This window comes from Dama dama, chromosome 8 (genome assembly GCF_033118175.1).
Source record: "Dama dama isolate Ldn47 chromosome 8, ASM3311817v1, whole genome shotgun sequence".
Lineage (NCBI taxonomy): Eukaryota > Metazoa > Chordata > Mammalia > Artiodactyla > Cervidae > Dama > Dama dama.
In genome coordinates, this window is record NC_083688.1 from 64001754 (window position 1) to 64024933 (window position 23180).

The following is a 23180-nucleotide window of genomic DNA, read 5'->3' on the forward strand; positions in this document are numbered from 1 at the left end:
GCCTTGATTTCGTTGATGGCACTCCAGAGGAATCCAAAGATCACTGTCTCAAGTCTAGAGGGATCCTGAGGTCACTGGAGCAACACGAAAAGGCTCCGTGGACCCCAAATCAACTCGAGATGATAGCTAAGTCCGGGCTTCGACTCAAGAGGAAAACCAACTTTCCACAAGCACCTCAAGAGGAGGCTTCTCTCAGCTACAGGTATGTGAGAGGGACCCTGAGTTTGTGGCCTCAGGTGGAATGGACAACGAGATGCTCTGACTCGAAGTAAGGCCGGATATCCCTGCAGTGAATTGAATGCAGGCTCGTCTTTCATCTCCCAAGATGAAGGGATTTCTGAATCCGCTGTGGAGACCACAGAGAAGACCTAGTTCTCCACCTCTTCACTACTGGAGGCCTCACATCCTTTGAAAACTCGGGAGGTCTGCGGAGATAAATGCTTCCAAAGGAAACGATGCCTGACTCCTCTTGAAAATGGATAGGAGTCCCAGGATCCCTGTGGCACGTGGAAAGGGACCCTGGGTCTCCCGCCTCACGTGGAGACGCCTCCCAATTGCCATGCCAAGACTCGAGGGGAATCCCGAGGTGTCCCTCCCACCTAGGCAGGGGTCCTGATGTCGCTGAACAAACAAGTGTATGGAAGGGCCCTCCCTGTCGTAACTCGAGAATATACCCCTCGTTCCGGCCGCAACTCGAGAAAAACCATGAGAATTCCCCCTCGCCGCAAGATGAGGCCCGATTCCCCTGCACTGCGTGCAGAGCAATTGTGTGTTCCACATCCAACGTGAAAGGAACCTTGATTTCCTTGATGGCACTCCAGAGAAAACCCAAGATCACTGTCTCAAGTCTAGATGTATCCTGAGGTCACTGGAGCAACAAGAAAGGGCTCAGTGGACCCCAAATCAACTCGAGATGAGAGCTTAGTCCCTGGCTTCGACTCAAGAGGAATACCAACTTTCCACAAGCACCTCAAGAGGAGGCTTCTCTCAGCTACAGGTATGTGAGAGGGCCTCTGAGTTTGTGGCCTCAAGTGGAATGGACACCGAGATGCTCTGACTCGAAGTGAAGCCGGATATCCCTGCAGTGAATTGAATGCAGGCTCGTCTTGCATCTCCCAAGACGAAGGGTTGTCTGAATACCCTGTGGAGTCCACAGAGAAAGACCTAGTCCTCCGCCTCAATGCGAACGGAGGCCTCACGTACTTTGAAAATTCGAGCGGTCCGCGGAGATCAATGCTTCCAAAGGTAACGATGCCTTGTCAATGTATAGGAGACCCAGGATCCCTGTGGCACGTGGAAAGGTATCCTGGGTCTCCCGCCTCACGTGGAGACGCGTCCCAATTGCCATGCCAAGACTCGAGGAGAATCCTGAAGTGTCCCTCGCACATAGGCAGGAATCCTGACGTCGCTGAACAAACACGAGTCTGGAAGGGTCCTCCCCGTCGTAACTCGAGAATATACCCCAGGTTCCGGCCGCAACTCGAGCAAAAGCATGAGAATTCCCCCTCGCCGCGAGAGGAGGCCCGATTCCCCTGCACTGCGTGCAGAGCAATTCCGTGTTCCACATCAAACGAGAAAGGAGCCTTGATTTCCTTGATGGCACTCCAGAGAAAACCCAAGATCACTGTTTCAAGTCTAGAGGGATCCTGAGGTCACTGGAGCAACACTAATGGCTCGGTGGACCCCAAATCAACTCGAGATGAGAGCTTAGTCCCTGGCTTCGACTCAAGAGGAATACGAACTTTCCACAAGCACCTCAAGAGGAGGCTTCTCTCAGCTACAGGTATGTGAGAGGGACCCTGAGTTTCTGGCCTCAAGTGGAATGGACACCGAGATGCTCTGACTCGAGGTAAGGCCGGATATCCCTGCAGTGAATTGAATGCAGGCTCGTCTTGCATCTGCTAAGACGAAGGGATGTCTGAATCCCCTGTGGAGACCACAGAGAAGACCTCATTCTCGACCTCTTCACTACTGGAGGCCTCAGATCCTTTGAAAACTCGAGAGGTCCGCGGAGATCAATGCTTGCAAAGGAGACGATGCCTGACTCCTCTTGAAAATGGATAGGAGTCCCAGGATCCCTGTGGCACGTGGAAAGGGACCCTGGATCTCCCGCCTCACGTGGAGACGCGTCCCAATTGCCATGCCAAGACTCGAGGGGAATCCCGAGTTGTCCCTCGCACCTAGGCAGGAGTCCTGACGTCGCTGAACAAACACGTGTCTGGAAGGGCCCTCCCCGTCATAACTCGAGAATATACCCCAGGTTTCGGCCGCAACTCGAGAAAAACCATGGGACTTCCCCCTCGCCGCGAGATGAGGCCCGATTCCCCTGCACTGCGTGCAGAGCAATTGCGTGTTCCACATCAAACGTGAAAGGAAACTTGATTTCCTTGATGGCACTCCAGAGAAAACCCAAGATCACTGTCTCAAGTCTAGAGGTATCATGAGGTCAGTGGAGCAACAAGAAAGGGCTCAGTGGACCCCAAATCAACTCGAGATGAGAGCTTAGTCCCTGGCTTCGACTCAAGAGGAATACCAACTTTCCACAAGCACCTCAAGAGGAGGCTTCTCTCAGCTACAGGTATGTGAGAGGGCCCCTGAGTTGGTGGCCTCAAGTGGAATGGACACCGAGATGCTCTGACTCGAAGTAAAGTCGGATATCCCTGCAGTGAATTGAATGCAGGCTCGTCTTGCATCTCCCAAGACGAAGGGTTGTCTGAATACCCTGTGGAGTCCACAGAGAAAGACCTAGTCCTCCGCCTCAACGCGAACGGAGGCCTCACGTCCTTTGAAAATTCGAGAGGTCCGCGGAGATCAATGCTTTCAAAGGAGATGATGCCTGACTCCTCTTGAAAATGGATAGGAGCCCCAGGATCCCTGTGGCACGTGGAAAGGGACCCTGGGTCTCACGCCTCACGTGGAGACGCGTCTCAATTGCCATGCGAAGACTCAAGGAGAATCCCGAGGTGTCCCTCGCACCTAGGCAGGAGTCCTGACGTAGATGAACAAACACGTGTCAGGAAGGGCCCTCCCCGTCGTAACTCGAGAATATACCCCAGGTTCCGGCCGCAACTCGAGAAAAACCATGAGACTTCCCCCTCGCCCCGAGATGAGGCCCGATTCCCCTGCACTGCGTGCAGAGCAATTCCATGTTCCACATCAAAAGTGAAAGGAGCCTTGATTTCCTTGATGGCACTCCAGAGAAAACCCAAGATCACTGTCTCAAGTCTAGAGGGATCCTGAGGTCACTGGAACAACACGAAAGGGCTCCGTGGACCCCAAATCAACTCGAGATGAGAGCTTAGTCCCTGGCTTCGACTCAAGAGGAATACCAACTTTCCACAAGCACCTCAAGAGGAGGCTTCTCTCAGCTACAGGTATGTGAGTGGGACCCTGAGTTTCTGGCCTCAAGTGGAATGGACACCGAGATGCTCTGACTCGAAGTAAGGCCGGATATCCCTGCAGTGAATTGAATGCCGGCTCGTCTTGCATCTCCCAAGACGAAGGGATGTCTGAATCCCCTGTGGAGACCACAGAGAAAGACCTAGTCCTCCGCCTCATCGCGACCGGAGGCCTCACATCCTTTGAAAACTCGAGAGGTCTGCGGAGATCAATGCTTCCAAAGGAGACGATGCCTGACTCCTCTTGAAAATGGATAGGAGTCCCAGGATCCCTGTGGCTCGTCGAAAGGGACCCTGGGTCTCCCGCCTCACGTGGAGACGCGTCCCAATTACCATGCCAAGACTCGAGGAGAATCCCGACGTGTCCCTCGCACCTAGGCAGGAGTCCTGACGTCGCTGAACAAACACGTGTCTGGAAGGGCCCTCCCCGTCGTAACTCGAGAATATACCCCAGGTTCCGGCCGCAACTCGAGAAAAACCATGAGACTTCCCCCTCGCCGCGAGATGAGGCCCGATTCCCCTGCACTGCGTGCAGAGCAATTCCATGTTCCACATCAAAAGTGAAAGGAGCCTTGATTTCCTTGATGGCACTCCAGAGAAAACCCAAGATCACTGTCTCAAGTCTAGAGGGATGCTGAGGTCACTGGAGCAACACGAAAGGCCTCCGTGGACCCCAAATCAACTCGAGATGAGAGCTTAGTCCCTGGCTTCGACTCAAGAGGAATACCAACTTTCCACAAGCACCTCAAGAGGAGGCTTCTCTCAGCTACATGTATGTGAGAGGGACCCTGAGTTTCTGGCCTCAAATGGAATGGACACCGAGATGCTCTGACTCGAAGTAAGGCCGGATATCCCTGCAGTGAATTGAATGCAGGCTCGTCTTCCATCTCCCAAGATGAAGGGATGTCTGAATCACCTGTGGAGACCACAGAGAAGACCTAGTTCTCCACCTCTTCACTACTGGAGGCCTCACATCCTTTGAAAACTCGAGAGGTCTGCGGAGATAAATGCTTCCAAAGGAGACGATGCCTGACTCCTCTTGAAAATGGATAGGAGTCCCAGGATTGCAGTGGCACGTGGAAAGGCACCCTGGGTTTCCCGCCTCACGTGGAGACGCCTTCCAATTGCCATGCCAAGACTCGAGGAGAATCCCGAGGTGTCCCTCACACCTAGGCAGGAGTCCTGACCTCGCTGAACAAACAAGTGTCTGGAAGGGACCTCCCCGTCATAACTCAAGAATATACCCCAGGTTCCGGCCTCTACTCGAGAAAAACCATGAGACTTCCCCCTCGCCACGAGATGAGGCCTGATTCCCCTGCACTGCGTGCAGAGCAATTCCGTGTTCCACATCAAACGTGAAAGGAGCCTTGATTTCCTTGATGGCACTCCAGAGGAAAGCCAAGATTACTGTCTCAAGTCTAGAGGGATCCTGAGGTCACTGGAGTAACACGAAAGGGCTCCGTGGACCCCAAATCAACTCGAGATGAGAGCTTAGTCCCTGGCTTCGACTCAAGAGGAATACCAACTTTCCACAAGCACCTCAAGAGGAGGCTTCTCTCAGCTACAGGTATGTGAGAGGGACTCTGAGTTTCTGGCCTCAAGTGGAATGGACACCGAGATGCTCTGACTCGAAGTAAGGTCGGATATCCCTGCAGTGAATTGAATGCAGGCTCGTCTTCCATCTCCCAAGATGAAGGGATGTCTGAATCACCTGTGGAGACCACAGAGAATACCTAGTTCTCCACCTCTTCACTACTGGAGGCCTCACATCCTTTGAAAACTCGAGAGGTCTGCGGAGATCAATGCTTCCAAAGGAGACGATGCTTGACTCCTCTTGAAAATGGATAGGAGTCCCAGGATCCCTGTGGCACGTGGAAAGGGACCCTGGGTCTCCCGCCTCACGTGGAGACGCCTTCCAATTGCCATGACAAGACTCGAGGGGAATCCCGAGTTGTCCCTCGCACTTAGGCAGGAGTCCTGACGTCGCTGAACAAACACGTGTATGGAAGGGCCCTCCCCGTCGTAACTCGAGAATATACTCCAGGTTTCAAACGCAACTCGAGAAAAACCATGAGACTTCCCCCTCGCCGCGAGATGAGGCCCGATTCCCCTGCACTGCGTGCAGAGCAATTCCGTGTTCCACATCAAACGTGAAAGGAGCCTTGATTTCCTTGATGGCACTCCAGAGAAAACCCAAGATCACTGTCTCAAGTCTAGAGGTATCATGAGGTCACTGGAGCAACAAGAAAGGGCTCCGTGGACCCCAAATCATCTCGAGATGAGAGCTTAGTCCCTGGCTTCGACTCAAGAGGAATACCAACTTTCCACAAGTACCTCAAGAGGAGGCTTCTCTCAACTACAGGTATGTGAGAGGGCCCCTGAGTTGGTGGCCTCAAGTGGAATGGACACCGAGATGCTCTGACTCGAAGTAAAGTCGGATATCCCTGCAGTGAATTGAACGCAGGCTCGTCTTGCATCTCCCAAGAAGAAGGGTTGTCTGAATACCCTGTGGAGTCCACAGAGAAAGACCTAGTCCTCCGCCTCAACGTGAACGGAGGCCTCACGTCCTTTGAAAATTCGAGAGGTCCGCGGAGATCAATGCTTCCAAAGGAGATGATGCCTGACTCCTCTTGAAAATGGATAGGAGCCCCAGGATCCCTGTGGCACGTGGAAAGGGACACTGGGTCTCACGCCTCACGTGGAGACGCGTCTCAATTGCCATGCCAAGACTCGAGGAGAATCCCGAGGTGTCCCTCGCACCTAGGCAGGAGTCCTGACGTCGCTGAACAAACACGTGTCTGAAAGGGCCCTCCCCGTCATAACTCGAGAATATACCCCAGGTTCCGGCCGCAACTCGAGAAAAACCATGAGATTTCCCCCTCGCCACGAGTTGAGGCCCGATTCCCCTGCACTGAATGCAGAGCAATTCCGTGTTCCACATCAAACGTGAAAGGAGCCTTGATTTCCTTGATGGCACTCCAGAGAAAACCCAAGATCACTGTCTCAAGTCTAGAGGGATCCTGAGGTCACTGGAGCAACACGAAAGGGCTCCGTGGACCCCAAATCAACTCGAGATGAGAGCTTAGACCCTGGCTTAGACTCAAGAGGAATACCCACTTTTCACAAGCACCTCAAGACGAGGCTTCTCTCAGCTACAGGTATGTGAGAGGGACCCTGAGTTTGTGGCCTCAAGTGGAATGGACACCGAGATGCTCTGACTCGAAGTAAGGCCGGATATCCCAGCAGTGAATTGAATGCAGGCTCGTCTTGCATCTCCCAAGACGAAGGGTTGTCTGAATCCCCTGTGGAGACCACAGAGAAAGACTTAGTCCTCCGCCTCAACGCGAACGGAGGCCTCACATCCTTTGAAAACCCGAGAGGTCCGCGGAGATCAATGCTTCCAAAGGAGACGATGCCTGACTCCTCTTGAAAATGGATAGGAGTCCCAGGATCCCTGTGGCACGTGGAAAGGGACCCTGGGTCTCCCGCCTCACGTGGAGACGCGTTCCAATTGCCATGCCAAGACTCGAGGAGAATCCCGAGGTGTCCCTCGCCCCTAGGCAGGAGTCCTGACGTCGCTGAACAAACACGTGTCTGGAAGGTCCCTTCCCGTCGTAACTCGATAATATACCCCAGGTTCCGGCCGCAACTCGAGAAAAACCATGAGATTTCCCCCTCTCCGCGAGTTGAGGTCCGATTCCCCTGGACTGCGTGCAGAGCAATTCCGTGTTCCACATCAAACGTGAAAGGAGCCTTGATTTCCTTGATGGCACTCCAGAGAAAACCCAAGATCACTGTCTCAAGTTTAGAGGGATGCTGAGGTCCCTGGAGCAACACGAAATTTCCCCTTGGACCCCAAATCAACTCGAGATGAGAGCTTAGTCCCTGGCTTCGACTCTAGAGGAATACCAACTTTCCATAATCACATCAAGAGGAGGCTTCTCTCAGCTACAGGTATGTGAGAGGGACCCTGAGTTTGTGGCCTCAAGTGAAATGGACACCGAGATGCTCTGACTCGAAGTAAGGCCGGATATCCCTGCAGTGAATTGAATGCAGGCTCGTCTTGCATCTCCCAAGACGAAGGGATGTCTGAATCCCCTGTGGAGACCTCAGAGAAAGACCGACTTCTCCGCCTCATCGCGACCGGAGGCCTCACATCCTTTGAAAACTCGAGAGGTCCGCGGAGATCAATGCTTCCAAAGGAGACGATGCCTGACTCCTCTTGAAAATGGATAGGAGTCCCAGGATCCCTGTGGCACGTGGAAAGGGACCCTGGGTCTCCCGCCTCACGTGGAGACGCGTCCAAATTGCCATGCCAAGACTCGAGGAGGATCCCGAGGTGTCCCTCGCACCTAGGCAGGAGTCCTGATGTTGCTGAACGAACACGTGTCTGGAAGGGCCCTCCCCGTCGTTACTCGAGAATATACCCCAGGTTCCGGCCGCAACTCGAGAAAAACCATGAGATTTCCCCCTCGCCGCGAGTTGAGGCCCGATTCCCCTGCACTGAATGCAGAGCAATTCCGTGTTCCACATCAAACGTGAAAGGAGCCTTGATTTCCTTGATGGCACTCCAGAGAAAACCCAAGATCACTGTCTCAAGTCTAGAGGGATCCTGAAGTCACTGGACCAACAAGAAAGGGCTTCGTGGACCCCAAATCAACTCGAGATGAGAGCTTAGACCCTGGCTTAGACTCAAGAGGAATACCAACTTTCCACAAGCACCTCAAGAGGAGGTTTCTCTCAGCTACAGGTATATTTGAGGGACCCTGAGTTTGTGGCCTCAAGTGGAATGGACACCGAGATGCTCTGACTCGAAGTAAGGCCGGATATCCCTGCAGTGAATTGAATGCAGGCTCGTCTTGCATTTCCCAAGACGAAGGGATGTCTGAATCCCCTGTGGAGACCACAGAGAAAGACCTAATTCTCCGCCTCATAGCGACCGGGGGCCACACATCCTTTGAAAATTCGAGAGGTCCGAGGAGATCAATGCTTCCAAAGGAGACGATGCCTGACTCCTCTTGAAAATGGATAGGAGTCCCAGGATCCCTGTGGCACGTGGAAAGGGACCCTGGGTCTCCCAACTCACGTGGAGACGCTTCCCCATTGCCATGCCAAGACTCGAGGAGAATCCCGAGGTGTCCCTCGCACCTAGGCAGGAGTCCTGACGTCGCTGAACAAACACGTGTCTGGAAGGGCCCTCCCCGTCGTAACACGAGAATATAGCCCAGGTTCCGGCCGCAACTTGAGAAAAACCATGAGACTTCCCCCTCGCCGCGAGATGAGGCCTGATTCCCCTGCACTGCGTGCAGAGCAATTCCGTGTTCCACATCAAACGTGAAAGGAGCCTTGATTTCCTTGATGGCACTCCAGAGAAAACCCAAGATCACTGTCTCAAGTCTAGAGGGATCCTGAGGCCACTGGAGCAACACGAAAGGGCTCCGTGGACCCCAAATCAACTCAAGATGAGTGCTTAGTCCCTGGCTTCGAATCAAGGGGAATACAAACTTTCCACAAGCACCTCAAGAGGAGGCTTCTCTCAGCTACAGGTATGTGAGAGGGACCCTGAGTTGGTGGTCTCAAGTGGAATGGACACCGAGATGCTCTGACTCGAAGTAAGGCTGGATATCCCTGCAATGAATTGAATTCAGGCTCGTCTTGCATCTCCCAAGACGAAGGGATGTCTGAATACCCTGTGGAGACCACAGAGAAAGACCTAGTCCTCCGCCTCAATGAGACCGGAGGCCTCAAATCCTTTGAAAACTCGAGAGGTCCGCGGAGATCAATGGTTCCAAAAGAGACGATGCCTGACTCCTCTTGAAAATGGATAGGAGACCCAGGATCCCTGTGGCACGTGGAAAGGGACCCTGGGTCTCCCGCCTCACGTGGAGACGCGTCCCAATTGCCATGCCAAGATTCGAGGAGAATCCCGAGGTGTCCCTCGCACCTAGGCAGGAGTCCTGATGTTGCTGAACGAACACGTGTCTGGAAGGGCCCTCCCCTTCGTTACTCGAGAATATACCCCAGGTTCCGGCCGCAACTCGAGAAAAACCATGAGATTTCCCCCTCGCCGCGAGTTGAGGCCCAATTCCCCTGCACTGAATGCAGAGCAATTCCGTGTTCCACATCAAACGTGAAAGGAGCCTTGATTTCCTTGATGGCACTCCAGAGAAAACCCAAGATCACTGTCTCAAGTCTAGAGGGATCCTGAAGTCACTGGACCAACAAGAAAGGGCTTCGTGGACCCCAAATCAACTCGAGATGAGAGCTTAGACCCTGGCTTAGACTCAAGAGGAATACCAACTTTCCACAAGCACCTCAAGAGGAGGTTTCTCTCAGCTACAGGTATATTTGAGGGACCCTGAGTTTGTGGCCTCAAGTGGAATGGACACCGAGATGCTCTGACTCGAAGTAAGGCCGGATATCCCTGCAGTGAATTGAATGCAGGCTCGTCTTGCATTTCCCAAGACGAAGGGATGTCTGAATCCCCTGTGGAGACCACAGAGAAAGACCTAATTCTCCGCCTCATAGCGACCGGGGGCCACACATCCTTTGAAAATTCGAGAGGTCCGCGGAGATCAATGCTTCCAAAGGAGACGATGCCTGACTCCTCTTGAAAATGGATAGGAGTCCCAGGATCCTTGTGGCACGTGGAAAGGGACCCTGGGTCTCCCAACTCACGTGTAGACGCTTCCCCATTGCCATGCCAAGACTCGAGGAGAATCCCGAGGTGTCCCTCGCACCTAGGCAGGAGTCCTGACGTCGCTGAACAAACACGTGTCTGGAAGGGCCCTCCCCGTCGTAACACGAGAATATAACCCAGGTTCCGGCCGCAACTTGAGAAAAACCATGAGACTTCCCCCTCGCCGCGAGATGAGGCCTGATTCCCCTGCACTGCGTGCAGAGCAATTCCGTGTTCCACATCAAACGTGAAAGGAGCCTTGATTTCCTTGATGGCACTCCAGAGAAAACCCAAGATCACTGTCTCAAGTCTAGAGGGATCCTGAGGTCACTGGAGCAACAAGAAAGGGCTCCGTGGACCCCAAATCAACTCGAGATGAGAGCTTAGACCCTGGCTTCGACTCAAGAGGAATACCCACTTTTCACAAGCACCTCAAGACGAGGCTTGTCTCAGCTACAGGTATGTGAGAGGGACCCTGAGTTTGTGGCCTCAAGTGGAATGGACACCGAGATGCTCTGACTCGAAGTAAGGCCGGATATCCCAGCAGTGAATTGAATGCAGTCTCGTCTTGCATCTCCCAAGACGAAGGGTTGTCTGAATCCCCTGTGGAGACCACAGAGAAAGACCTAAATCTCCCCCTCAACGCGACCGGAGGCCTCACATCCTTTGAAAACTCGATAGGTCCGCGGAGATCAATGCTTTCAAAGGAGACGATGCCTGACTCCTCTTGAATATGGATAGGAGTCCCAGGATCCCTGTGGCACGTGGAAAGGGACCCTGGGTCTCCCGCCTCACGTGGAGACGCTTCCCCATTGCCATGCCAAGACTCGAGGAGAATCCCGAGGTGTCCCTCGCACCTAGGCAGGAGTCCTGACGTCGCTGAACAAACACGTATCTGGAAGGGCCCTCCCCGTCGTAACTCAAGAATATACCCCAGGTTCCGGCCGCAACTCGAATAAAACCATGAGATTTCCCCCTCGCCGCGAGTTGAGGCCCGATTCCCCTGCACTGCATGCAGAGCAATTCCGTGTTCCACATCAAACGTGAAAGGAGCCTTGATTTCCTTGATGGCACTCCAGAGAAAACCCAAGATCACTGTCTCAAGTCTAGAGGGATCCTGAAGTCACTGGACCAACAGGAAAGGGCTTCGTGGACCCCAAATCAACTCGAGATGAGAGCTTAGACCCTGGCTTAGACTCAAGAGGAATACCAACTTTCCACAAGGACCTCAAGAGGAGGTTTCTCTCAGCTACAGGTATATTTGAGGGACCCTGAGTTTGTGGCCTCAAGTGGAATGGACACCGAGATGCTCTGACTCGAAGTAAGGTCGGATATCCCTGCAGTGAATTGAATGCAGGCTCGTCTTGCATCTCCCAAGACGAACGGATGTCTGAATCCCCTGTGGAGAACACAGAGAAAGACCTAATTCTCTGCCTCATAGCGACCGGGGGCCTCACATCCTTTGAAAATTCGAGAGGTCCGCGGAGATCAATGCTTCCAAAGGAGACGATGCCTGACTCCTCTTGAAAATGGATAGGAGTCCCAGGATCCCTATGGTACGTGGAAAGGGACCCTGGGTCTCCCGCCTCACGTGGAGACGCTTCCCCATTGCCATGCCAAGGCTCGAGGAGAATCCCGAGGTGTCCCTCGCACCTAGGCAGGAGTCCTGAAGTCGCTGAACAAACACGTGTCTGGAAGGGCCCTCCCCGTCGTAGCTCGAGAATATACCCCAGGTTCTGGCCGCAACTCGAGAAAAACCATGAGACTTCCCCCTCACCGCGAGATGAGGCCCGATTCCCCTGCACTGCGTGCAGAGCAATTCCGTGTTCCACATCAAACGTGAAAGGAGCCTTGATTTCCTTGATGGCACTCCAGAGAAAACCCAAGATCACTGTCTCAAGTCTAGAGGGATCCTGAGGCCACTGGAGCAACACGAAAGGGCTCCGTGGACCCCAAATCAACTCAAGATGAGTGCTTAGTCCCTGGCTTCGAATCAAGGGGAATACCAACTTTCCACAAGCACCTCAAGAGGAGGCTTCTCTCAGCTACAGGTATGTGAGAGGGACCCTGAGTTGGTGGTCTCAAGTGGAATGGACACCGAGATGCTCTGACTCGAGGTAAGGCTGGATATCCCTGCAATGAATTGAATTCAGGCTCGTCTTGCATCTCCCAAGACGAAGGGATGTCTGAATACCCTGTGGAGACCACAGAGAAAGACCTAGTCCTCCGCCTCAATGAGACCGGAGGCCTCAAATCCTTTGAAAACTCGAGAGGTCCGCGGAGATCAATGGTTCCAAAAGAGACGATGCCTGACTCCTCTTGAAAATGGATAGGAGACCCAGGATCCCTGTGGCACGTGGAAAGGGACCCTGGGTCTCCCGCCTCACGTGGAGACGCGTCCCAATTGCCATGCCAAGATTCGAGGAGAATCCCGAGGTGTCCCTCGCACCTAAGCAGAAGTCCTGACGTCGCTGAACAAACACGTGTATGGAAGGGCCCTCCCCGTCGTAACTCGAGAATATACCCCAGGTTCCGGCCGCAACTCGAGAAAAACCATGAGACTTACCGCTCGCCGCGAGATGAGGCCCGATTCCCCTGCACTGCGTGCAGAGCAATTCCGTGTTCCACATCAAACGTGAAAGGAGCCTTGATTTCCTTGATGGCACTCCAGAGAAAACCCAAGATCACTGTCTCAAGTCTAGAGGGATCCTGAGGTCACTGGAGCAACACGAAAAGCCTCCGTGGAATCCAAATCAACTCAAGATGAGAGTTTAGTCCCTGGCTTCGACTCAAGAGGAATACCAACTTTCCATAAGCACCTCAAGAGGAGGCTTCTCTCAGGAACAGGTATGTGAGAGGGACCCTGAGTTTGTGGCCTCAAATGGAATGGACACCGAGATGCTCTGACTCGAAGTAAGGCCGGATGTCCCTGCAGTGAATTGAATGCAGGCTCGTCTTGCATCTCCCAAGACGAAGGGTTGTCTGAATCCCCTGTGGAGACCACAGAGAAAGACTTAGTCCTCCGCCTCAACGCGACCGGAGGCCTCACATCCTTTGAAAACCCGAGAGGTCCGCGGAGATCAATGCTTCCAAAGGAGACGATGCCTGACTCCTCTTGAAAATGGATAGGAGTCCCAGGATCCCTGTGGCACGTGGAAAGGGACCCTGGGTCTCCCGCCTCACGTGGAGACGCGTTCCAATTGCCATGCCAAGACTCGAGGAGAATCCCGAGGTGTCCCTCGCCCCTAGGCAGGAGTCCTGACGTCGCTGAACAAACACGTGTCTGGAAGGTCCCTCCCCGTCGTAACTCGATAATATACCCCAGGTTCCGGCCGCAACTCGAGAAAAACCATGAGATTTCCCCCTCGCCGCGAGTTGAGGTCCGATTCCCCTGGACTGCGTGCAGAGCAATTCCGTGTTCCACATCAAACGTGAAAGGAGACTTGATTTCCTTGATGGCACTCCAGAGAAAACCCAAGATCACTGTCTCAAGTCTAGAGGGATGCTGAGGTCCCTGGAGCAACACGAAATTTCCCCTTGGACCCCAAATCACCTCGAGATGAGAGCTTAGTCCCTGGCTTCGACTCTAGAGGAATACCAACTTTCCATAATCACATCAAGAGGAGGCTTCTCTCAGCTACAGGTATGTGAGAGGGACCCTGAGTTTGTGGCCTCAAGTGAAATGGACACCGAGATGCTCTGACTCGAAGTAAGGCCGGATATCCCTGCAGTGAATTGAATGCAGGCTCGTCTTGCATCTCCCAAGACGAAGGGATGTCTGAATCCCCTGTGGAGACCTCAGAGAAAGACCGACTTCTCCGCCTCATCGCGACCGGAGGCCTCACATCCTTTGAAAACTCGAGAGGTCCGCGGAGATCAATGCTTCCAAAGGAGACGATGCCTGACTCCTCTTGAAAATGGATAGGAGTCCCAGGATCCCTGTGGCACGTGGAAAGGGACCCTGGGTCTCCCGCCTCACGTGGAGACGCGTCCAAATTGCCATGCCAAGACTCGAGGAGGATCCCGAGGTGTCCCTCGCACCTAGGCAGGAGTCCTGATGTTGCTGAACGAACACGTGTCTGGAAGGGCCCTCCCCGTCGTTACTCGAGAATATACCCCAGGTTCCGGCCGCAACTCGAGAAAAACCATGAGATTTCCCCCTCGCCCCGAGTTGAGGCCCTATTCCCCTGCACTGAATGCAGAGCAATTCCGTGTTCCACATCAAACGTGAAAGGAGCCTTGATTTCCTTGATGGCACTCCAGAGAAAACCCAAGATCACTGTCTCAAGTCTAGAGGGATCCTGAAGTCACTGGACCAACAAGAAAGGGCTTCGTGGACCCCAAATCAACTCGAGATGAGAGCTTAGACCCTGGCTTAGACTCAAGAGGAATACCAACTTTCCACAAGCACCTCAAGAGGAGGTTTCTCTCAGCTACAGGTATATTTGAGGGACCCTGAGTTTGTGGCCTCAAGTGGAATGGACACCGAGATGCTCTGACTCGAAGTAAGGCCGGATATCCCTGCAGTGAATTGAATGCAGGCTCGTCTTGCATTTCCCAAGACGAAGGGATGTCTGAATCCCCTGTGGAGACCACAGAGAAAGACCTAATTCTCCGCCTCATAGCGACCGGGGGCCACACATCCTTTGAAAACTCAAGAGGTCCGCGGAGATCAATGCTTCCAAAGGAGACGATGCCTGACTCCTCTTGAAAATGGATAGGAGTCCCAGGATCCCTGTGGCACGTGGAAAGGGACCCTGGCTCTCCCAACTCACGTGGAGACGCTTCCCCATTGCCATGCCAAGACTCGAGGAGAATCCCGAGGTGTCCCTCGCACCTAGGCAGGAGTCCTGACGTCGCTGAACAAACACGTGTCTGGAAGGGCCCTCCCCGTCGTAACACGAGAATATAACCCAGGTTCCGGCCGCAACTTGAGAAAAACCATGAGACTTCCCCCTCGCCGCGAGATGAGGCCTGATTCCCCTGCACTGCGTGCAGAGCAATTCCGTGTTCCACATCAAACGTGAAAGGAGCCTTGATTTCCTTGATGGCACTCCAGAGAAAACCCAAGATCACTGTTTCAAGTCTAGAGGGATCCTGAGGCCACTGGAGCAACACGAAAGGGCTCCGTGGACCCCAAATCAACTCGAGATGAGAGCTTAGACCCTGGCTTCGACTCAAGAGGAATACCCACTTTTCACAAGCACCTCAAGACGAGGCTTGTCTCAGCTACAGGTATGTGAGAGGGACCCTGAGTTTGTGGCCTCAAGTGGAATGGACACCGAGATGCTCTGACTCGAAGTAAGGCCGGATATCCCAGCAGTGAATTGAATGCAGTCTCGTCTTGCATCTCCCAAGACGAAGGGTTGTCTGAATCCCCTGTGGAGACCACAGAGAAAGACCTAAATCTCCCCCTCAACGCGACCGGAGGCCTCACATCCTTTGAAAATTCGATAGGTCCGCGGAGATCAATGCTTTCAAAGGAGACGATGCCTGACTCCTCTTGAATATGGATAGGAGTCCCAGGATCCCTGTGGCACGTGGAAAGGGACCCTGGGTCTCCCGCCTCACGTGGAGACGCTTCCCCATTGCCATGCCAAGACTCGAGGAGAATCCCGAGGTGTCCCTCGCACCTAGGCAGGAGTCCTGACGTCGCTGAACAAACACGTATCTGGAAGGGCCCTCCCCGTCGTAACTCGAGAATATACCCCAGGTTCCAGCCGCAACTCGAAAAAAACCATGAGATTTCCCCCTCGCCGCGAGTTGAGGCCCGATTCCCCTGCACTGCATGCAGAGCAATTCCGTGATCCACATCAAACGTGAAAGGAGCCTTGATTTCCTTGATGGCACTCCAGAGAAAACCCAAGATCACTGTCTCAAGTCTAGAGGGATCCTGAAGTCACTGGACCAACAGGAAAGGGCTTCGTGGACCCCAAATCAACTCGAGATGAGAGCTTAGACCCTGGCTTAGACTCAAGAGGAATACCAACTTTCCACAAGGACCTCAAGAGGAGGTTTCTCTCAGCTACAGGTATATTTGAGGGACCCTGAGTTTGTGGCCTCAAGTGGAATGGACACCGAGATGCTCTGACTCGAAGTAAGGTCGGATATCCCTGCAGTGAATTGAATGCAGGCTCGTCTTGCATCTCCCAAGACGAACGGATGTCTGAATCCCCTGTGGAGAACACAGAGAAAGACCTAATTCTCTGCCTCATAGCGACCGGGGGCCTCACATCCTTTGAAAATTCGAGAGGTCCGCGGAGATCAATGCTTCCAAAGGAGACGATGCCTGACTCCTCTTGAAAATGGATAGGAGTCCCAGGATCCCTATGGTACGTGGAAAGGGACCCTGGGTCTCCCGCCTCACGTGGAGACGCTTCCCCATTGCCATGCCAAGACTCGAGGAGAATCCCGAGGTGTCCCTCGCACCTAGGCAGGAGTCCTGAAGTCGCTGAACAAACACGTGTCTGGAAGGGCCCTCCCCGTCGTAGCTCGAGAATATACCCCAGGTTCTGGCCGCAACTCGAGAAAAACCATGAGACTTCCCCCTCACCGCGAGATGAGGCCCGATTCCCCTGCACTGCGTGCAGAGCAATTCCGTGTTCCACATCAAACGTGAAAGGAGCCTTGATTTCCTTGATGGCACTCCAGAGAAAACCCAAGATCACTGTCTCAAGTCTAGAGGGATCCTGAGGCCACTGGAGCAACACGAAAGGGCTCCGTGGACCCCAAATCAACTCAAGATGAGTGCTTAGTCCCTGGCTTCGAATCAAGGGGAATACCAACTTTCCACAAGCACCTCAAGAGGAGGCTTCTCTCAGCTACAGGTATGTGAGAGGGACCCTGAGTTGGTGGTCTCAAGTGGAATGGACACCGAGATGCTCTGACTCGAAGTAAGGCTGGATATCCCTGCAATGAATTGAATTCAGGCTCGTCTTGCATCTCCCAAGACGAAGGGATGTCTGAATACCCTGTGGAGACCACAGAGAAAGACCTAGTCCTCCGCCTCAATGAGACCGGAGGCCTCAAATCCTTTGAAAACTCGAGAGGTCCGCGGAGATCAATGGTTCCAAAAGAGACGATGCCTGACTCCTCTTGAAAATGGATAGGAGACCCAGGATCCCTGTGGCACGTGGAAAGGGACACTGGGTCTCCCGCCTCACGTGGAGACGCGTCCCAATTGCCATGCCAAGATTCGAGGAGAATCCCGAGGTGTCCCTCGCACCTAAGCAGAAGTCCTGACGTCGCTGAACAAACACGTGTATGGAAGGGCCCTCCCCGTCGTAACTCGAGAATATACCCCAGGTTCCGGCCGCAACTCGAGAAAAACCATGAGACTTACCGCTCGCCGCGAGATGAGGCCCGATTCCCCTGCACTGCGTGCAGAGCAATTCCGTGTTCCACATCAAACGTGAAAGGAGCCTTGATTTCCTTGATGGCACTCCAGAGAAAACCCAAGATCACTGTCTCAAGTCTAGAGGGATCCTGAGGTCACTGGAGCAACACGAAAAGCCTCCGTGGAATCCAAATCAACTCAAGATGAGAGTTTAGTCCCTGGCTTCGACTCAAGAGGAATACCAACTTTCCATAAGCACCTCAAGAGGAGGCTTCTCTCAGGAACAGGTATGTGAGAGGGACCCTGAGTTTGTGGCCTCAAATGGAATGGACACCGAGATGCTCTGACTCGAAGTAAGGCCGGATGTCCCTGCAGTGAATTGAATGCAGGCTCGTCTTGCATCTCCCAAGACGAAGGGTTGTCTGAATCCCCTGTGGAGACCACAGAGAAAGACTTAGTCCTCCGCCTCAACGTGACCGGAGGCCTCACATCCTTTGAAAACCCGAGAGGTCCGCGGAGATGAATGCTTCCAAAGGAGACGATGCCTGACTCCTCTTGAAAATGGATAGGAGTCCCAGGATCCCTGTGGCACGTGGAAAGGGACCCTGGGTCTCCCGCCTCACGTGGAGACGCGTTCCAATTGCCATGCCAAGACTCGAGGAGAATCCCGAGGTGTCCCTCGCCCCTAGGCAGGAGTCCTGACGTCGCTGAACAAACACGTGTCTGGAAGGTCCCTCCCCGTCGTAACTCGATAATATACCCCAGGTTCCGGCCGCAACTCGAGAAAAACCATGAGATTTCCCCCTCGCCGCGAGTTGAGGTCCGATTCCCCTGGACTGCGTGCAGAGCAATTCCGTGTTCCACATCAAACGTGAAAGGAGACTTGATTTCCTTGATGGCACTCCAGAGAAAACCCAAGATCACTGTCTCAAGTCTAGAGGGATGCTGAGGTCCCTGGAGCAACACGAAATTTCCCCTTGGACCCCAAATCAACTCGAGATGAGAGCTTAGTCCCTGGCTTCGACTCTAGAGGAATACCAACTTTCCATAATCACATCAAGAGGAGGCTTCTCTCAGCTACAGGTATGTGAGAGGGACCCTGAGTTTGTGGCCTCAAGTGAAATGGACACCGAGATGCTCTGACTCGAAGTAAGGCCGGATATCCCTGCAGTGAATTGAATGCAGGCTCGTCTTGCATCTCCCAAGACGAAGGGATGTCTGAATCCCCTGTGGAGACCTCAGAGAAAGACCGACTTCTCCGCCTCATCGCGACCGGAGGCCTCACATCCTTTGAAAACTCGAGAGGTCCGCGGAGATCAATGCTTCCAAAGGAGACGATGCCTGACTCCTCTTGAAAATGGATAGGAGTCCCAGGATCCCTGTGGCACGTGGAAAGGGACCCTGGGTCTCCCGCCTCACGTGGAGACGCGTCCAAATTGCCATGCCAAGACTCGAGGAGGATCCCGAGGTGTCCCTCGCACCTAGGCAGGAGTCCTGATGTTGCTGAACGAACACGTGTCTGGAAGGGCCCTCCCCGTCGTTACTCGAGAATATACCCCAGGTTCCGGCCGCAACTCGAGAAAAACCATGAGATTTCCCCCTCGCCGCGAGTTGAGGCCCTATTCCCCTGCACTGAATGCAGAGCAATTCCGTGTTCCACATCAAACGTGAAAGGAGCCTTGATTTCCTTGATGGCACTCCAGAGAAAACCCAAGATCACTGTCTCAAGTCTAGAGGGATCCTGAAGTCACTGGACCAACAAGAAAGGGCTTCGTGGACCCCAAATCAACTCGAGATGAGAGCTTAGACCCTGGCTTAGACTCAAGAGGAATACCAACTTTCCACAAGCACCTCAAGAGGAGGTTTCTCTCAGCTACAGGTATATTTGAGGGACCCTGAGTTTGTGGCCTCAAGTGGAATGGACACCGAGATGCTCTGACTCGAAGTAAGGCCGGATATCCCTGCAGTGAATTGAATGCAGGCTCGTCTTGCATTTCCCAAGACGAAGGGATGTCTGAATCCCCTGTGGAGACCACAGAGAAAGACCTAATTCTCCGCCTCATAGCGACCGGGGGCCACACATCCTTTGAAAACTCAAGAGGTCCGCGGAGATCAATGCTTCCAAAGGAGACGATGCCTGACTCCTCTTGAAAATGGATAGGAGTCCCAGGATCCCTGTGGCACGTGGAAAGGGACCCTGGGTCTCCCAACTCACGTGGAGACGCTTCCCCATTGCCATGCCAAGACTCGAGGAGAATCCCGAGGTGTCCCTCGCACCTAGGCAGGAGTCCTGACGTCGCTGAACAAACACGTGTCTGGAAGGGCCCTCCCCGTCGTAACACGAGAATATAACCCAGGTTCCGGCCGCAACTTGAGAAAAACCATGAGACTTCCCCCTCGCCGCGAGATGAGGCCTGATTCCCCTGCACTGCGTGCAGAGCAATTCCGTGTTCCACATCAAACGTGAAAGGAGCCTTGATTTCCTTGATGGCACTCCAGAGAAAACCCAAGATCACTGTCTCAAGTCTAGAGGGATCCTGAGGCCACTGGAGCAACACGAAAGGGCTCCGTGGACCCCAAATCAACTCGAGATGAGAGCTTAGACCCTGGCTTCGACTCAAGAGGAATACCCACTTTTCACAAGCACCTCAAGACGAGGCTTGTCTCAGCTACAGGTATGTGAGAGGGACCCTGAGTTTGTGGCCTCAAGTGGAATGGACACCGAGATGCTCTGACTCGAAGTAAGGCCGGATATCCCAGCAGTGAATTGAATGCAGTCTCGTCTTGCATCTCCCAAGACGAAGGGTTGTCTGAATCCCCTGTGGAGACCACAGAGAAAGACCTAAATCTCCCCCTCAACGCGACCGGAGGCCTCACATCCTTTGAAAACTCGATAGGTCCGCGGAGATCAATGCTTTCAAAGGAGACGATGCCTGACTCCTCTTGAATATGGATAGGAGTCCCAGGATCCCTGTGGCACGTGGAAAGGGACCCTGGGTCTCCCGCCTCACGTGGAGACGCTTCCCCATTGCCATGCCAAGACTCGAGGAGAATCCCGAGGTGTCCCTCGCACCTAGGCAGGAGTCCTGACGTCGCTGAACAAACACGTATCTGGAAGGGCCCTCCCCGTCGTAACTCGAGAATATACCCCAGGTTCCAGCCGCAACTCGAAAAAAACCATGAGATTTCCCCCTCGCCGCGAGTTGAGGCCCGATTCCCCTGCACTGCATGCAGAGCAATTCCGTGATCCACATCAAACGTGAAAGGAGCCTTGATTTCCTTGATGGCACTCCAGAGAAAACCCAAGATCACTGTCTCAAGTCTAGAGGGATCCTGAAGTCACTGGACCAACAGGAAAGGGCTTCGTGGACCCCAAATCAACTCGAGATGAGAGCTTAGACCCTGGCTTAGACTCAAGAGGAATACCAACTTTCCACAAGGACCTCAAGAGGAGGTTTCTCTCAGCTACAGGTATATTTGAGGGACCCTGAGTTTGTGGCCTCAAGTGGAATGGACACCGAGATGCTCTGACTCGAAGTAAGGTCGGATATCCCTGCAGTGAATTGAATGCAGGCTCGTCTTGCATCTCCCAAGACGAACGGATGTCTGAATCCCCTGTGGAGAACACAGAGAAAGACCTAATTCTCTGCCTCATAGCGACCGGGGGCCTCACATCCTTTGAAAATTCGAGAGGTCCGCGGAGATCAATGCTTCCAAAGGAGACGATGCCTGACTCCTCTTGAAAATGGATAGGAGTCCCAGGATCCCTATGGTACGTGGAAAGGGACCCTGGGTCTCCCGCCTCACGTGGAGACGCTTCCCCATTGCCATGCCAAGACTCGAGGAGAATCCCGAGGTGTCCCTCGCACCTAGGCAGGAGTCCTGAAGTCGCTGAACAAACACGTGTCTGGAAGGGCCCTCCCCGTCGTAGCTCGAGAATATACCCCAGGTTCTGGCCGCAACTCGAGAAAAACCATGAGACTTCCCCCTCACCGCGAGATGAGGCCCGATTCCCCTGCACTGCGTGCAGAGCAATTCCGTGTTCCACATCAAACGTGAAAGGAGCCTTGATTTCCTTGATGGCACTCCAGAGAAAACCCAAGATCACTGTCTCAAGTCTAGAGGGATCCTGAGGCCACTGGAGCAACACGAAAGGGCTCCGTGGACCCCAAATCAACTCAAGATGAGTGCTTAGTCCCTGGCTTCGAATCAAGGGGAATACCAACTTTCCACAAGCACCTCAAGAGGAGGCTTCTCTCAGCTACAGGTATGTGAGAGGGACCCTGAGTTGGTGGTCTCAAGTGGAATGGACACCGAGATGCTCTGACTCGAAGTAAGGCTGGATATCCCTGCAATGAATTGAATTCAGGCTCGTCTTGCATCTCCCAAGACGAAGGGATGTCTGAATACCCTGTGGAGACCACAGAGAAAGACCTAGTCCTCCGCCTCAATGAGACCGGAGGCCTCAAATCCTTTGAAAACTCGAGAGGTCCGCGGAGATCAATGGTTCCAAAAGAGACGATGCCTGACTCCTCTTGAAAATGGATAGGAGACCCAGGATCCCTGTGGCACGTGGAAAGGGACCCTGGGTCTCCCGCCTCACGTGGAGACGCGTCCCAATTGCCATGCCAAGATTCGAGGAGAATCCCGAGGTGTCCCTCGCACCTAAGCAGAAGTCCTGACGTCGCTGAACAAACACGTGTATGGAAGGGCCCTCCCCGTCGTAACTCGAGAATATACCCCAGGTTCCGGCCGCAACTCGAGAAAAACCATGAGACTTACCGCTCGCCGCGAGATGAGGCCCGATTCCCCTGCACTGCGTGCAGAGCAATTCCGTGTTCCACATCAAACGTGAAAGGAGCCTTGATTTCCTTGATGGCACTCCAGAGAAAACCCAAGATCACTGTCTCAAGTCTAGAGGGATCCTGAGGTCACTGGAGCAACACGAAAAGCCTCCGTGGAATCCAAATCAACTCAAGATGAGAGTTTAGTCCCTGGCTTCGACTCAAGAGGAATACCAACTTTCCATAAGCACCTCAAGAGGAGGCTTCTCTCAGGAACAGGTATGTGAGAGGGACCCTGAGTTTGTGGCCTCAAATGGAATGGACACCGAGATGCTCTGACTCGAAGTAAGGCCGGATGTCCCTGCAGTGAATTGAATGCAGGCTCGTCTTGCATCTCCCAAGACGAAGGGTTGTCTGAATCCCCTGTGGAGACCACAGAGAAAGACTTAGTCCTCCGCCTCAACGCGACCGGAGGCCTCACATCCTTTGAAAACCCGAGAGGTCCGCGGAGATCAATGCTTCCAAAGGAGACGATGCCTGACTCCTCTTGAAAATGGATAGGAGTCCCAGGATCCCTGTGGCACGTGGAAAGGGACCCTGGGTCTCCCGCCTCACGTGGAGACGCGTTCCAATTGCCATGCCAAGACTCGAGGAGAATCCCGAGGTGTCCCTCGCCCCTAGGCAGGAGTCCTGACGTCGCTGAACAAACACGTGTCTGGAAGGTCCCTCCCCGTCGTAACTCGATAATATACCCCAGGTTCCGGCCGCAACTCGAGAAAAACCATGAGATTTCCCCCTCGCCGCGAGTTGAGGTCCGATTCCCCTGGACTGCGTGCAGAGCAATTCCGTGTTCCACATCAAACGTGAAAGGAGACTTGATTTCCTTGATGGCACTCCAGAGAAAACCCAAGATCACTGTCTCAAGTCTAGAGGGATGCTGAGGTCCCTGGAGCAACACGAAATTTCCCCTTGGACCCCAAATC